This window comes from Euprymna scolopes, chromosome 46 (genome assembly GCF_053919585.1).
Source record: "Euprymna scolopes isolate OS-2025 chromosome 46, ASM5391958v1, whole genome shotgun sequence".
NCBI lineage: Eukaryota > Metazoa > Mollusca > Cephalopoda > Sepiida > Sepiolidae > Euprymna > Euprymna scolopes.
In genome coordinates this window covers 26,869,344-26,880,342 of record NC_136527.1, presented here as the reverse complement: position 1 = coordinate 26,880,342, position 10,999 = coordinate 26,869,344, and the positions used below count along the sequence as shown (strand labels likewise).

The 10,999-nt window shown below is 30.4% G+C and overlaps 1 long non-coding RNA gene across 1 annotated transcript; it reads right to left on the bottom strand.

Moving 5' to 3' along the window:
• Window positions 1–1,721: 1,721 nt before the first annotated feature.
• On the bottom strand, window positions 1,722–10,792 carry LOC145270941 (uncharacterized). The gene is made up of 3 exons (XR_013865624.1): window positions 10,691–10,792; window positions 8,352–8,586; window positions 1,722–4,632 (listed from the first exon to the last, which is right to left on the bottom strand). It is a non-coding gene; the product is annotated as an uncharacterized LOC145270941 (long non-coding RNA).
• Between the last annotated feature and the right edge of the window lie 207 nt (window positions 10,793–10,999).

Sequence of the window (10,999 nt, the reverse complement as noted above, 5' to 3'; positions counted from 1 at the left end):
ACGTTTTTACACAAATAACATGATGTGGCATCGCTTCTTTTAATTTCATCAAAAGTTTCCTGTGGTGTGTGTGATTTCAAATAAGACAATCGATCACTGCATGACACTTGACAGGCTCCATTTAACACTTAAGTTATTTCAAACATTTTCAGGTGGTTTTAATGAGAATAAAAACTTTGTTTTTTAAAGAAAATTATTAACACAGATTTGGAACACAATTTTTAACACAATAATACAAACACACATATAACAATATTTTTTACTTTTTCAAATTTTATAATTTTAATTCTCATTGCGGATGGAACATACAACCAGATGCTATAAAATTGATGTTATGACAGGCGTTCAATACTTAATGCCTTGGTCTAATTTCTCATATAAGCTGATTTCATAGAAATAGAAAATTAATAAAAACAGATGACAGACATTCACAAAATATCAAACAATACAAAAATATTTTCAGTTTTTATTATTTTATTTTGGAGGAAACAAAAAAAACTAAAATGGTCAGGAAAGCTATGCAGAATGTGATGGTCCAGATATTTCTATGGTGATGATTAGCAACAAAGTGTTGAGTTGTGGAGCCGGAAGTTATGACAAGTGTATTTTGAGAACAAAGTGTTTTGATTTGGAAGTTTGCCAACAGAGTGTGGAATTTACCTGATAAACTGTTAAGCATATAAGTTAGTTTTTAAAGATCCTCACTTGATTTTATTCTGATATGAATTCATATGAATAGTTATTATCCCAGTGATCGCTTAATTGAACAAGTTTGGTCTTCTATGCATTGTGTTTAAATATTTCTTAAGATTTTTTATTAGGCAAGTTAATATATTCTGATATGAATTCATATGAATAGTTATTATCCCAGTGATCGCTTAATTGAACAAGTTTGGTCTTCTATGCATTGTGTTTAAATATTTCTTAAGATTTTTTATTAGGCAAGTTAATATATTCTGATATGAATTCATATGAATAGTTATTATCCCAGTGATCGCTTAATTGAACAAGTTTGGTCTTCTATGCATTGTGTTTAAATATTTCTTAAGATTTTTTATTAGGCAAGTTAATATATTCTGATATGAATTCATATGAATAGTTATTATCCCAGTGATCGCTTAATTGAACAAGTTTGGTCTTCTATGCATTGTGTTTAAATATTTCTTAAGATTTTTTATTAGGCAAGTTAATATATTCTGATATGAATTCATATGAATAGTTATTATCCCAGTGATCGCTTAATTGAACAAGTTTGGTCTTCTATGCATTGTGTTTAAATATTTCTTAAGATTTTTTATTAGGCAAGTTAATATATTCTGATATGAATTCATATGAATAGTTATTATCCCAGTGATCGCTTAATTGAACAAGTTTCGTCTTCTATGCATTGTGTTTAAATATTTCTTAAGATTTTTTATTAGGCAAGTTAATATATTCTGATATGAATTCATATGAATAGTTATTATCCCAGTGATCGCTTAATTGAACAAGTTTGGTCTTCTATGCATTGTGTTTAAATATTTCTTAAGATTTTTTATTAGGCAAGTTAATATATTCTGATATGAATTCATATGAATAGTTATTATCCCAGTGATCGCTTAATTGAACAAGTTTCGTCTTCTATGCATTGTGTTTAAATATTTCTTAAGATTTTTTATTAGGCAAGTTAATATATTCTGATATGAATTCATATGAATAGTTATTATCCCAGTGATCGCTTAATTGAACAAGTTTGGTCTTCTATGCATTGTGTTTAAATATTTCTTAAGATTTTTTATTAGGCAAGTTAATATATTCTGATATGAATTCATATGAATAGTTATTATCCCAGTGATCGCTTAATTGAACACGTTTGGTCTTCTATGCATTGTGTTTAAATATTTCTTAAGATTTTTTATTAGGCAAGTTAATATATTCTGATATGAATTCATATGAATAGTTATTATCCCAGTGATCGCTTAATTGAACAAGTTTGGTCTTCTATGCATTGTGTTTAAATATTTCTTAAGATTTTTTATTAGGCAAGTTAATATATTCTGATATGAATTCATATGAATAGTTATTATCCCAGTGATCGCTTAATTGAACAAGTTTGGTCTTCTATGCATTGTGTTTAAATATTTCTTAAGATTTTTTATTAGGCAAGTTAATATATTCTGATATGAATTCATATGAATAGTTATTATCCCAGTGATCGCTTAATTGAACAAGTTTGGTCTTCTATGCATTGTGTTTAAATATTTCTTAAGATTTTTTATTAGGCAAGTTAATATATTCTGATATGAATTCATATGAATAGTTATTATCCCAGTGATCGCTTAATTGAACAAGTTTGGTCTTCTATGCATTGTGTTTAAATATTTCTTAAGATTTTTTATTAGGCAAGTTAATATATTCTGATATGAATTCATATGAATAGTTATTATCCCAGTGATCGCTTAATTGAACAAGTTTGGTCTTCTATGCATTGTGTTTAAATATTTCTTAAGATTTTTTATTAGGCAAGTTAATATATTCTGATATGAATTCATATGAATAGTTATTATCCCAGTGATCGCTTAATTGAACAAGTTTGGTCTTCTATGCATTGTGTTTAAATATTTCTTAAGATTTTTTATGAGGCAAGTTAATATATTCTGATATGAATTCATATGAATAGTTATTATCCCAGTGATCGCTTAATTGAACAAGTTTGGTCTTCTATGCATTGTGTTTAAATATTTCTTAAGATTTTTTATTAGGCAAGTTAATATATTTCATAAACTTTTGTCTTTTTGTGTGACATTCTTTAGTCAATGTTCTCAGAAATCAAGGGGCTCCCTACATATGGCTCCCTTGTGAACTCTATATGACATTGGAATTGTTTGAATCTCTTTTGCAGTTGGTCTGCTAAGTATATGGATCCCTTTTTAACTCTATATGAAATACATAGATATTTGAATGTTCTTTAATGATCTTTTTTCTTCCGTATGTTTTTGCATACATATGGCTCCCTTGTGAACTTGACAAAAACAGTCTTGACAAAAACGGTTGGCCGGTTTTTTGATAGAAGCTGTCAAGCTGGCTCCTGTTTCGTGATGCTGGTATACCGTTTTGTGGTATGGATATTGGAAGATCATCAGATATTGTTTCCCGAATGTATTAAGATATGACGCAATGCATCTGACTTCTGTTCAAAAGAAGAAACACATAAGAAGAATGTAGTTAGTCTCCCACATGTGTTTTATGACTCAACCGATTCGATTTCTGTGCAAGAGCCAAACCACATACTTAACAAGAATGTGGTTTAACTCTTATAACGACTGGTATGATTGATACCTTCTTAAGATTCCAGTTTCTTCTCATATTGTAATAAGTTCTTGGTATTTTGTTATTTTCTCCCTATCTGCTCTGTTAAGGCCAGGAACATTAGAGACGCTTACTTCAACTTAAGTTTCTTTCTCTTTTTTTTTTTTTCATTTTCTCCCTATCTGCTCTGTTAAGGCCAGGAACATTAGGGACACTTACTTCAACTTAAGTTTCTTTCCTGTATGTCTTTTCATATGAGTCGACAAATTTGACTTCTGTGCAAAAGAAGAACCACATATTCCGCAAACATGTGGTTTCTCTCCCGTATGTGTTTTTATATGAGTCGACAAATTTGACTTCTGTGCAAAAGAAGAACCACATACTTTACAAGAATGTGGTTTCTCTCCCGTATGTGTTTTCATATGAGTTAACAAACTTGACTTCTGTGTAAAAGCAGAATCACATACTTCACATGAATGTGGTTTCTCTCCCGTATGTGTTTTAATATGCTGAAACAAAGTAGACTTTTGTGCAAAAGAAGAACAACATACTTCACAAGAATGTGGTTTCTCTCCTGTATGTGTTTTCATATGGATCAACAAACGTGACTTATAGGCAAAAGAAAAACCACATACTTCACAGGAATGTGGCTTGTCCCCCGTATGTGTTTTCATATGAGACAACAAATTTGACTTATGTACAAAAGAAGAACCACATACTTCACAAGAATGTGGTTTCTCTCCCATATGTGCTTTTATATGATTTAACAAAGTTGATTTCTGTGCAAAAGAAGAACCACATACTTCACAAGAATGTGGTTTGTCTCCAGTATGTCTTTTCATATGAGCCAACATATTTGACTTCTGTGCAAAAGAAGAACCACATACTTCACATGAATGTGCTTTCACTCCCGTGTGTGTTTTCATATGATCCAACAAACTTGACTTCCATGCAAAAGAAGAACCACAAACTTCACATGAATGTGGTTTCTCTCCTGTATGTTTTTTCATATGACTTAACAAGCCTGACTTCCATGCAAAAGAAGAACTACATACTTCGCATAAATGTGACTTCTCTCCTGTATGTTTCTTCATATGAATCAACAAATATGACTTTGATGCAAAAGAAGACCCACATACTTCACAAGAATGTCGTTTGTCTCCCATGTTTGATTGCATCTGATCCGCAAAAAGTATATTGAATTGAGTGTATGATAATAAGCTGATAGGTTTCAACTTTGGAGAATTTCTATGAAGGAATTTAGAATTATTTTAAAATGTTTTCAGTTAACAATGAAGAAAGGTGCTGCATCTATTACTGGAGTTCTTTTTATTGTTTCAAATTCTGGAAATATTCAATAAATATGAAAAAATAAAATTCATGTGGTAAAATTGAATTTATTGTTTATTTTCATTAAAAATATCCACAACATTTATTAAATTCAAAATAAAATGAGCATAGTTTTATGCAATACTTGTTGGTTAACAAAATTAACTTGTTTCTATTGTAAAATATTGAACTAAAATTTTCACATTGATTACTCGTATTTTGATTCTCCTTTCGTAAAAATCTAATTTGAAATTTTAAGATTTCACCAAGTTCTCTGACTATATGACCATGGGTTTTTGCAGATAATTTAGGAACTATTTTGTTTCCAAATGTTATCAATATTTTTTACTACACCTATACATACACACATTATATATATATATATATATATATATATATATATATATATATATATATAGTGAGTGACACCAAAAAAGTCCGCACTTGTAATTTTTCAAAACCAAAAATTTTAGCTAAATTAAATATAACTTCTAATTCACCTTTTATACCTCTATAATTTTTTGTTGTTTTATTTTACATACACTTATCAAAGCCCAGAGGCCACTCGAGTATAAGGGTCAATGAGTATGCAGTAGTCAATGGGATGTTAATCGTTAGTAGTGGAAATTTGGTAAATTGAATTACTTAAGGGGACGGTTCAACAAGAATTTGTTTATGTTGGACTTGAAGACGACTAAATTGTAGTCAACTGGAAAGCAAGCAAATGAAAGAGAGTACCACAGGCCTGCAGTTCTAAGAAAGAAGCTTTGTTCATGGAATGTACATTTAAGTTTAAGCACGGATAAAGAGTTGGGGAAATTATTGATAGTTGTTTTAGCTAGACGAGTGTTTTTCATACATGTTTCATATTTGACTTCTAATTGACATATTCTAGTGTTCGTGTCAATTTTAAAAAGTAACTTCTGATCAGGAAGGTAAAAAGAAACTCGGTGCAATTGAAAATTGTATTTTAATATAATTTTAGAACATTAATCCAACACAAATACAACATAAACACAATGAACTAGTTAATATTTAGTAGCATAGCATTGACAGTCTGCAATTTTGGGGGTTTTCTTTGAATTATTCTGTGGCAATACTCTGTACAAAGTTTTTTTTTTCAGATTTCAAATCTCATCATTGTGTCGCTGTTGCTTGATGTAATACCATACGTTTTTGATAGGATTGAGGTCTGGAGATTCTGCAGTCAATCCAAACACGGAATATCATTCTCTTCAAGGAACATCTTAACATTGCCAGTTGTGTGAATGAAGCATTATTCTGCATGAAGATGGTATTTTCATTCAAATTCTGGCCAAAGTAGTGTAGAAAATGCTCAGTTAACATATTAATGTACTTAGGCGAATTAATTCGACCTTGAAAGCGAAATATAGGACCTGGACAATTGGCACTAATAACGCCCACATTAAAACTGAACCTCTACCACCTTGCAACTATGCACATAGGATTAGTGCCAATTACTTTATTAGATAAACCAAAAAGGTGGAGATCACAAAGAGAAAGTCGAAGCATATGGATTAAATGTAACGTTGTATAATCTGAAACGACAAAAATTACCATTACAGATGTTTAGATGCCTAAAAGTTAAAGCTCATTTTTTGCTGCAGAGTTTTTTGACTTCTCGATTTTGTTATTTTTTAAATTGATATGAACACTAGCATATTTCAATTAAAAGTCGAATATGAACAGGTAAAATTATAGAGGAATAAAAGATGATTCAAATGAGGTATAAGGTTTAAACAGTTACATGCAATTTAGCTTAACTTTGCAGTTTTTGAAAAAAATACAAGTGCGGACTTTCTTTTTGCCGCCACTATATATACGGATGTATAGAAACTTTTTACTACTTATTACTATATTTTTATTATTAATGGTTCCCATATTGTGTTAAATACTATACTAGGCTTAGTAATTGATCATCACCCAGAATATATATGGTTTCCTTAAGCCAGATTACTCTTTATTGTTCTTCTTTATTTATAATTTTATTTCATTCCATAAGGGTAGATGCCTTGCATTTTACATCCATATATATTCCGTCATAACTAGTTTTTCAATCTCTCCAATGTTTTGCTAACCTTACTGTGAGTGACATGGCTCACATTTGTATAATTTCCAATAAACCGCTTGACACACACGTGTTTCTGAGGAGTCGTACCACTCTTGAATACTATGACGTTTTATAGATTACAGATTATTTCAATATTTTTTGTCAATTCATTCTTATATGGTATACAAACTGTGGTCTCTATAACATAAAGGCAGTATTCAGAAGCAATTTGACTATCTGGAAACATCTTGTGTCTTGCTCTCTGATGAAGGGTTTTTCTTAAACTTTCCACCTCATTTTAATATGTATTGTTATTATATTGTTATTAGTATGTATTGATTTTGCTCGGTGTTTTCGGAAACAGACTGTTATTTTCTTTACATTGTGAGGATTGTGAGGATTGAAGTGTTGATACTGGCTACATATTTAAAGATATATAGAGTGTTATTAGAGTCTTAATGATGTAAACCCCATGTAGCATAACATGGAAAATAAAAGACACAAGAGTTTGATTTGGAGTGGTATTATTATTTTGTTCTTTCGTCAGTGGCAATGTTGTTATAATGGAGGAGTATCTATTTTCAAATTTTGTGCAGGGATTGACTTCACTATTGAAAAAAAGGCAGTGGTGTCAATAACAATAAAAATAAATAAGAGGGAAATCTCGTTTTAGGAAAATAAGAGACAGTGGAAAAAAGGAGGTGGATTAATGATGTCTAGTGGTATTTCAGGGTGACCGGAGTAGTAGATGAGGAAACATATCAGAAGGCCCTAGCAAAAGTTAAATGGAAGATCTGGCTCGACATAAGGCAGGAGTATGAAAAAAATCCCATAGAGGTTTGTCACATGAGGCAGTGGATTCTAGTTGAGGCTATGGGCCCAGTCAGTCCTCAAAATACGGAGACAGACGTAAAAGAGGAAACCAATTAGAAAGTAAGGGACTAGTACATAAAACTAGAGAAGTAAATAGGCAGGTAGATAACTAGATATTAGTTATTGTGGTGAGGTGGGCCATATACAGAGATTCTGCAGGAAGCATATCCAAGCAAACGTGAGCACTCCATTCCTGTGATGCCTTATAAATGGAACAAGGGCATCAATGCACATAGTTGGTAATATGGGCGCATCAAATTCCTTTTCAATAAGAATTCAGGGAGAGAATTATAGCACTCTGTTGGATAGGGGAGCAGAGGTGTCAGTAATAAAATTTTTAAAGCCATCAGACAGAAACCTAATTGTGATAAAAACGTTAGTTTAAGAACAGCTAATGATGTCCATATTAATTGTAGAAGGGTTTGTTCGATTAAGATTAGGGATAGGAAGTCAGTCTATCCACAAGGACTTCTTTCTTCCAGAGCATCTCAACACAAGGGTCATACTAAACCACAACTTAAGAAAAATTGATTAGGATGTACTTTGATTTAGGAGTAATAAGAATATTCAATGAGTATATCGCTCTGGAAGATTATGTCTATATTTCATCAATAGTTCAGTTAGCACAGAAAATTCAGTTAGCAATAAGAATTACATTAAAACACCAGCATCTGCATATATACTTGAGAAGGAGCTGCAAAATAACTAAGTGTAGTGTGACTGGTAACATTATCGAGATTACCATGAATGATGAACAAAAGAGAAAAAAAATTGAAGGGAATAAAAATACCTCAAGAGATTTTGCTGAAGTGGAGCAGTTGAATCTCTACAGTTCCAGGTGATGATTGTCTGAAGACAGCGTTTCAATCCTACCCAAAGCCGGCCAGCCCAAAACGTGGTGAGACGACAACAACTACGGAAGCCAGTAATTGCAGTGAATGCAGTCAGGAGATTCAGTTTCTATCCGTCGCGGTTACTAACTGACAAAGGCCAGAGGAATACTTGGCCGAAACGTCCTGAAACAACTAATAAAAGATAGCGATAATTGTCCGCAATAAATAAAATTAATAAATACTGCTCATCTCAATGAATTCCAATTAAAATAATAAAAAATGTTGTGATTTGTTTGTATCGTTTGGATTATTTGGACTATTGTTCTCATCTTAAATGTTATTTTTACAATGTTTGCACAATAAATAACACTCAAGATGAGAACAGTAGTCTTAATAATTTAAATAATACAAACAATTATTCCTCATCTAAAAAAATCAGAACCTTAATATTGTAATTTGTTTAAAAATCATGATTATTTTTTAATTTAGTCAAAGTTGTTTGTAATTGTAGTTGTAGTTGAATGTATTTTTGAGAAAAATTAAAAATACAACATACGTTTCTTTAATTATCAGCATTCTTTAAACAAACGAACAGAAAATTTGATAACTGCATTTCCAAATAAATTAACAGAAAAACTCTTTGGTACATTTACGTGTGTAAAGTTTCTAATACATCGATCCCTCATATTGAAACCACTAGACGAGAATACAAACAGTTAATTAAAGAAAGGAGAAAACGACTAAATATAAAAAAGGCTAAAAATGGCTAAATTCGCAAAATTGGCTAAAAAGTCGATGTTTTCAAAATGGATGATCGATTTACTAGAATGTTGTATTAGAAACAAAGCACAACTTAAAAATTGTAAATATTGAAATTTTTTTGATAATCTGGTAGATTAGTGACAAGTACACAGGAGCATACCACTTTCATGCATGCGTCGACCATTTTGTTTTTTTACTTTAGACCAGTGAAAATCATTTAATATTCATAACTGTTTTCATTGTAAACAATAAAGAAGTTGTTCTGGTCAATGTCTAGAATCTTTCAACCTCCCTCCTCCCATAAACAACTTTTATGATTACCATTTTTATAAGTTTTGGGGAGTGCTGAAAACGAATATATGCTTTAACAGTGGCACAGAGAAATAGTTTTGAAATAGATTTGAAAAATGTAATTTTTTTTAAAAGTGGGGTATCACTTTTTATTATGAATTTAACGTAAAATGAGCACCCACTTTATGGCAAACTAGTGAATGGAGATAATTTTTTTTCTAATTTCATCTTTCAATAAAGCCCTAAGACATTAAAGAATAGAAAACATATATTTGTCAGTCCTTATGTTATCAGTGGTGACCATTTCTGCAAGTTTAATGGGATATTCATTTTCAGCATACAAAAAACTATAGAAATCGTCATCTGATTGTTAAGGTCAAAAGTAAGTGACAATTTACCAAAACGGCTTTCAGGCTCCCCCCCCACATTATCACCGTGTGGCCTGAATGTGAGTGCTCATTTGGTGCTAGTGCACTTATTGATCCGTGCTATTTTAAGAATAATATTTTCAAGTTTAATTAAAGTTTTATGATATCTTTTTTATTTTATTTAATTGTAAGTTTAAGTACAGAACAGGTACAAAAAAACCCTCTCCCCATGTTCAAAATGGCTTTCTAAAAATAAGATTATTATTTCAGCATAGATCAATAAGTGCACTAGTACCGCTCATTTTACATAAAATTAATAAATAAATAAATTTATTTAAAAAAAGTGATTCCCACTTTTAGAAATCCAATTCCTTGCGCCACTTTTGAAATATATATTTGTTTCAAGCACACCTGAAAAACTAAAAAAGTTTTCATTGTAAAGATTTTTTTTAGAGTTTTTTTTATTGCTTTACGTCAGATTCTAGACCATTAATTTTTTTTTTTTTATGTTCAAGTATTGAAAATAAAATAATAGATTAGGGATAATAATCCACTAAGAAAATTAAAAAAAAACAACATAAAAACAAAAACCATTAAACAATGAAAACCATTTAAGATTTATAGCTTTTTTCCCCCTTTGGTGAACGAAAAAACAACATTAGTTAAAAATATTTAAAATATATAAAATTATTTTTTTCTTTTTACATTTAAGTCAAGATTGAAAAGAAAAAACAATCGCCAATGAAAATTTTCAACAATAAATCAACATTTTCATTAGGATTATTCGCTTAGTAAATGTAGTTATCTCCCTTACATTTTTAACGTATTCTGCAAATGTGCAAAAATCGAAACTAAATTCATGTAGTAATACTTACGTTTTTGTTTTATAATCTGTTTTGGATTAACTTTATCTGCTTTTATAAATGAAAAGATTTTTCAAATGTGATGGACTTTACAAGCTCAACTTAACATTCAAGATGACGAACGGAAGAGCAAGTTCGCAGAAAACAAAATTGAAGAGGAAAATAAAAAAAAAGAAATCATTTCGAAATAGAACCGATCTATTTAAAATAAAATTAGTATAAAATTAGTATTATTTTATTTAACATTTTAATATTTACATGAGAGAGAACAGATTACAAGTTTCATCTTTATTAATTGTTTAATTCGTTGCACGTACAATT